The sequence below is a fragment of the Cebus imitator genome, unplaced genomic scaffold, assembly GCF_001604975.1.
Source record: "Cebus imitator isolate Cc_AM_T3 unplaced genomic scaffold, Cebus_imitator-1.0 Scaffold589, whole genome shotgun sequence".
NCBI lineage: Eukaryota > Metazoa > Chordata > Mammalia > Primates > Cebidae > Cebus > Cebus imitator.
Window position 1 is genome coordinate 255125 of NW_016107904.1, and position 6821 is coordinate 261945.

Consider the following 6821-nt stretch of genomic DNA (forward strand, 5'->3'; position numbering starts at 1 on the left):
TTTTTTGAGACGGAGTCTCGCTCTGTCACCCAGGCTGGAGTGCAGTGGTGTGATCTCAGCTCACTGCAACCCCCACCTCCCAGGTTCAAGCGATTCTCCTGCCTCAGCCTCCCAAGTGGCTGGGATTATAGGCATGTGCCACCATGCCCAGCTAATTTTTGTATTTTTAGTAGAGGTGGGGTTTTGCTATGTTGGTCAGGCTGGTCTTGAACTCCTGACCTCAGGTGATCTGCCCACCTCGGCCTCCCAAAGTGCTGGGATTACAGGCGGGAGCCACTGCGCCCGGCTACTGCTGGTTCTTAACGCTCTTTCCTTCTTCCCTTCTTTTCTTCCATCTACAAAACGTGACTGTCTGTGATTAGCCAGGCAAGCAGTCATGATCTAGGGACTGGAGGGGTGGCAGGAAAGAAAACAAAAACGCTGACCTCACAGCTATGAGGCGGAATCAATCACACCATAAACAAAATATGGTATGTCAGACGGATCTGTGGTCTGTGAGAAAAAGAGGGTGAGAGGATAGCAAGTAGGGGTGGGAGCAGGGCAGCTGCAAACAGGGTGCTCTGGAAAGGCCCCGCCGAGAAAATGCCACTTGGGTGAAGAATGTGGAAGAGATGAGGGGAGGGACCAGCTGAATGGAAATCAGAGGGCAGCGCACTCCAGACAGAGCACCCCAAGAAAGGAGCATGGACCACACATCCGGGAAGTGCAGGCAGGCCACTAAGGGAGAGGGTTAGGAAGATGTTGCCAGTGAAGGCACAGAGGGCAATGCCACAGAGGGCCTTGGCACCCATTGTGAGAACTCTGCCTTTCTGTCTGAGGGGATGCGCACAGCAGGTCCCAGGAGGGGAGGAGGCCATCGTGGCAGTGTGGAGTGAGCTAGTGGGGAAGGGAGAGTGGGAGGCGCTTTGGGAGATCAGGCCAGAGACATAGCAGGAAGCTGTTTCACATACAGTCTCCTCTGAGAAGAGAAACCTCTGGAGAGTTCTGAGCAAAGGATTAACAATCTGCTGCTGCTTTTCAAAGGACCATTCCAACTGCTGTGTTGAGAACAGACTGCCGTGAGGTGGGGGTAGGAGCAGGGAGCCCAGTTATGAGCCCATTGCAGTAAGAATCCAAGGCTTCGTGAGGTGGCTCCCACCTGTAATCCCAGCACTTTGGGAGGCTAAGGCAGGCAGATCATTTGAGGTCAGGAGTTCGAGACCAGCTTGGCCAAAATGGTGAAACCCTGTCTCTACTAAAAATACAAAAAAAATTAGCTAGGTGTGGGGTGGGGTGGGGGGGCACCTGTAATCCGAGCTACTCGGGAGGCCGAGGCAGGAGAATCGCTTCAACCCAGAAGGCGGAGGTTGCAGTGAGCTGAGATGGCATTGCTGCACTCCATACTGGGCGACAGAGTGAGACTTTGTCTCAAAAAAAAAAAAAAAAATTTAAGATAGCAATGAAGCCCGGTCTGGCCCAGGATGATGGCAGTGTGGTGAAAAATGGCAGGATTCCTAGTATATTTTTCCCCATATTCTTACTGAGGTATAATAAACTCACCCTTTTTAGTGTACAGTTCCTTGAGTTTTGACAAATGCATACAGTTGTGTGACCACCACGCCAATCAATGCATAGGAGGGTCCCATCAGCTCCAAATTCCCTCATGACCCTTTGGAGTCTCCCCTCCCCCAGTCACTGGCAACAGATCTGTTTTCTGTCCCTACAGTTGTGCCTTTTCCAGAATGTCATCAAAATGGAATCCTACAGTATATGATCTTGTTTTCACGGTAAAGCCAACAGGACTCACTGACAGATGGGACATGGGATGTGGGAGGAACAGGAATCAAGTTACTCCAGTCTCGGGCTGAGAAATTGGAAAGCAGTGATGCCATTTGCCAGTTTGGGGAAGACTGTGTGGTGGGAGGAGGTTTAGGTGGTTAAGATCGGTTTGCCAGTTTGGGACCTCAGGTGATGGTCGCTGGGTGCTTTCAGAATTGAGCCCTTCCCTGATGCTCCCCACAGGATGCTGCATCCCACTGACTCCTGAGCATCCTGCCTGGGGTCTTTCAATTGCTCACAGTTGAGCCTCAGCCCCCCAGCCACTCAGTTCAATCCTTTGATACTAAACTTGCCCTGAAAGCCAATTCTCCTATTTGCCAGCTTAGACTTGGCTTGTCTTTTGGGTTATTCATTTTACAAACCATTACAGATATCTTTTGGGGACCAGGTGCTACACAAGAGGCAAGGGAGGAAGAAGGGCGTAGAAGAGGTGTCATGTCTCAGCTGGGTCTTTGATGAGCCCAGGAAGAGGTGGGTGGCGATAGGGAGTGGGTCCATGGGGGCTGGCAGAGGATGGCCTTTCCAAGCAGAGCACGCTAAGTAAGGCGTACTAAGTCCAAGTTGCTTGATGTGACCAGAGCCCCAAATGCCCATGGGGTGGCAATGGTCTGGACCTAGAGCACCACAAGGAGGCTGGATTTCCTACTCAAAAACCCCAGAAAGATTTTAATCAAGGGTGGAATCTGATCAGATATGTGTTTTAAAAATACCTTTGGGTGTCAGCATAAAAGCAAAGAAAGAAACCATAAAGGAAAAGATTGACATTTGACTACACAAAAATTTAAAATTTCTGTACTCAAAAAAAAAACCCACCATGAAATAAGATAAAAGGCAAATAAAAATATAGCAGAAATTTTTGCAACGTTTACCTAAAAATTATAGATCTTGGTATATACACAGAGCCTGTAAATCAAAAAGAAGGTGAAAACCTTAGTAGAAAAATGAGCATATGGGCCAGGCACAGTGGCTCACACCTGTAATCCCAGCACTTTGAGAGGTCAAGGCGGGCAGATCACAAGGTCACGAGATTGAGACCATCCTGGTGAAATCCCGTCTCTACTAAAAAATACAAAAAATTAGCCAGGTATGGTAGCACACGCCTGTAGTTCCAGCTACTAGGGAGGCTGAGGCAGGGGAATCGCTTGAACCTGGGAGGCAGAGGTTGCAGTGAGCCAAGATTGTGCCACTGCACTCCAGCCTGACAGCAGAGCGAGACTCTGTCTCAAAAAGAAAGAAAAAAAAGAGCATATGGCCTATATAGGCAAGTCATAAGAGAAGTTTGTAAATGAGCTATTAAAACTGTTCAGCGTCACTAGTAACCAAACAAATGCAAATGGCTGAAATGAGATACATTTTATATATCAGATTGCTAAAGTTTTAAAATTTTGTTACAGCTAGTTGAGGGCTCAGAAAAAGGGCCACCCTCATGTTACTGCTGGTAGGAGGATAAAATAGCAACGCCTTTCTGAGGGGTAATTTGGCAATAGATGCAAAAACTTTTATTTTCTGAGGAGATAACCAGAGATATAAATAAATCTTTATCATGTATAATGGTATTCAACGCAATACTGCAAATACACAACACTGCAAATTCTCGAACCAGGTTAGAGAAATCTGTGCAACTCCAAGATGATCTAATAAGCGGATGAGAAGAATCAGGTTCTTAAATAGTATTTCATCATGCGAGAAAACACTCATGAGCAACTGCAAAGCCAAAATGATTTTAGAACACTATGTTCTGCATAATCTCAAGTTTGTAGAAGAAATGTACATATACAGAGATGGAAAACAGATGGGAGTGATAACCCAAAATTTTAACATAGACTGCGCTGGATGATGAGACTGCGAGTGATTTCAGTCCCTTCTTTACTTTTTAATAGTTCTATAATGAATATATATTACTTTTTTCATCATAAAAAAGCATGACAGTAGGAAGAAAGAACTCAGGTAACCCAAGCAGAGATATCAGGCGGAAGGGCAGGTGTTACAATAATGACATTGGTAAGGCATTACTAAGGCCACAGACACATCACCAATAGCACTTCCCCCACCCCCCAACCCAACACTCATTTTTCCTAAGCTCTAGCCCCTTACTTTTTAGAGTCCTAAGTTTCCTCTGGCAGATATAATAATAGATGACTGGTTGACTGCTCAGGTCTTTTCCAGATTTAAAATTCCACACATCTGCTAATATACCAATCATTTACCTTCCATTAAGGGCATTGATAATTCTGCCAAAAGACATCAACCCCCCCTCAAAGTCCAACAGAAAAAAAAGGTACACTACAACAGCACTCCCTTAGATTAAACCCATTTATGAGACAAAATCAAATGCCATAAAGATTGGGCGGCCTATTATTAACAGCAACATTTAAAAACATTCCTGAACTCCTAGCAGGCACTTTAAAATATGTGTTTTTATTACTGTAATCTTTAAGTATATTTTCTGCGGCAGCCATTAGCCCTCCTGCTGTTAATGGATTGTCAGCATTTCCATTAGAAGTTCACTTTCTAAGAACTCTACAACTTGTCTACTGTAGTTTGAATCAAGCTCATAGCTGAGAATATTCTGCCTGAGAGGGTGAAAGAACTTGAATCTTTAATGATAAACAATGGTGTTGCACTTCATAAAATGCAATATCCATGCAAAATAGCTCCCAGCCTCAATTTGCCAGCTCTCTGATCTGTTTCTGGTGCATTTTGAAGGGTGGTTCCCCTGCAAAGGACCTGAATTCAATACAGTCAGGAGACAGTTTGTAATGAGCTTCCTGGGAAGAAAAGCACTTTAGAAATATAACAAATAAGGAAGGCCAGGCATGGCATTTTCAAAGAGTAAAATTATTTAAATTCAGTCTCTTATGGTATTAAGAGGTTTCCATTTATAAAGTTTTCCCCCAAGAAAATAATCCCATTTATAGTCCTGTCCATATGAAAGTCATTTTCTATTTCTCTCCTACAAAGTTTTCCCTTTTAAGAAGTACTTAGCATTTAGTGGGGCAATAAATGTCTTGACAAATGCCTTTAAAGGTTTCAGGATTTCATATATATTCTGGTATATCTGCCAAAAAGAAATGAAAAAGTTCCTAGTACGATCTGGTTTGGCCCTCTTGTAAGCAGGATGAAACTCAAGGAGAAAAAAGGGCCCATGCTTCAGTTCTGGTCAAATCAATAAAAAACTAACCCTTACATAGTGCCTGGCATGGGTGCCAGCCACTGCTCTATGGCTTTGAAGTGTGAGCCAGGCTGGGCACAGTGGCTCAAGCCTGTAATCCCAACCCTTTGGGAGGCTCAGGTAGGAGGACCGCTTGAACCCAGGAGTTCAAGATCAGCCTGGGCAATATAGTGAGACCCCTCATCTCCACAAACAATTTTGAAAACTTAGCTGGGCATGGTGGTATGTGCCTGTAGTCCCAGGTACTCAGGTTGAGCCGGGAGAGGGCTTAGGTGGGAAGATCACTTGAGCCTGGGAGTTCAAGGTTACAGTGACCCATGATTGTGCCACTACACTCTAGCCTGGGCAACAAAGCAAGACCCTGACTCAAAAAATAAAATTAAAAAAAAAAATTTTTAAATGAAGTATGAATCAATGTAATCCTCCTCCTATGTGGCAGCTATGTTTACTTTCCCTATTTACTGATGCTATGGCTAAGGCCCAGAGAGGCAGATGAACTTGCCTCAGGCCACCCATTCAGAAAGTGACCTGTTCATGACCACCTCTCTTGTAATTAGCCAGTTTCATAGTAAGAAACTTTTCATGTTTATTCACATTTTACTTGTACCTGTGTTTAAGGATAAAAATTTTAGGCTGGGCACAGTGGCTCATGCCTGTAATGCCAGCACTTTGGGAGGCTGGGGCAGGTGGATCACTTGAGGTCAGGTCAGGAGTTCGAGACCAGCCTGGCCAACATAGTGAAATCTCATCTCTACTAAAAATACAAAAATTAGTCAGGCATGGTGGTACATATGTGTAGTTCTAGTTATTCAGGAGGCTGAGGCAAGAGAATCACTTGAGCCAGGAGGCGAAAGTTATAGTGAGCCAAGATCATTCCACTGCACTCCAGTATGGGCGACAGAGTGAGACTCTGTCTTAAAAACAACAACAACAAAATTTTTAAAAAAAGATAAAATTTTAAAAGCTGTCAAAGTCTCAGGTGGGAAATCTAATTCTGATTCACAAACTGTATTTTGTAGCACTTTTCTCAAAATCAAAAGTCTTAAAAATGAGCAGTGACTAAAATTGTGATGATTATTAAAAAAAATACAAAACAGAAATTAATAAGTGTTGGTGAGGATGTGGAGGAATTAGAACCCCGTGCATTGCTGGTGGGAGTGTAAAATTGTGCAGCCACTCTGGAAAACAGTATGGTGGCTTCTCAAAAAAAATTAAACATGGAATTACCATGTGATCCAGCAATTCCATTTCTTAGTATATACCCAAAAGAATTGAAAGCAGAACTCGAACACCAGTGTTCACAACAACCCAAATGTCCATCAATGGAATAATGGATAAAAAAGATGTGATGTACACATAAAATGGAATATCATTCACTCTTCAAAAGAAAGGAAATTCTGACGCATGCTACAACATGGATGAACCCTGAAGGCATCATGCTAAGTGAAATATGCTAGCCACAAAAGGACAAATACTATATGATTCCACTTAAATGAGATACCTAGAGTAGTCAGATTTATAGAGGCAGAAAGTAGAAGGCTAGCTGCCAGAGGCTGGGGGCAAAAGAGGATAGGGAGCTCTTGCTTAATGGCTACAGTTTCTGTTTGGGATGAAGAAGAAGTTCTGGAGGTAGATGGTGGTGATGTTTGCAGGACACTGTGAATGCAACCATTTAATGCTGCTAAACTGTATGTTCACTTAAAATGGTTAAAATGGGCCCGGCATGGTGGCTCATGCCTGTAATCCCAGCACTTTAGGAAGCCAAGGCGGGCAGATTACCTGAGGTCAGTTCAAGACCAGCCTGGCCAACATGGCGAAACCCTGTCTCTAC

The 6821-nt window shown here is 44.0% G+C and overlaps 1 protein-coding gene across 5 annotated transcripts in view; it reads right to left on the minus strand.

Annotated features, from left to right (window-relative positions):
* The window catches only part of PCYT1B (phosphate cytidylyltransferase 1, choline, beta), a 101843-nt gene that overhangs the window by 1254 nt on the left and 93768 nt on the right, over positions 1–6821 (minus strand). The window lies entirely within an intron of this gene.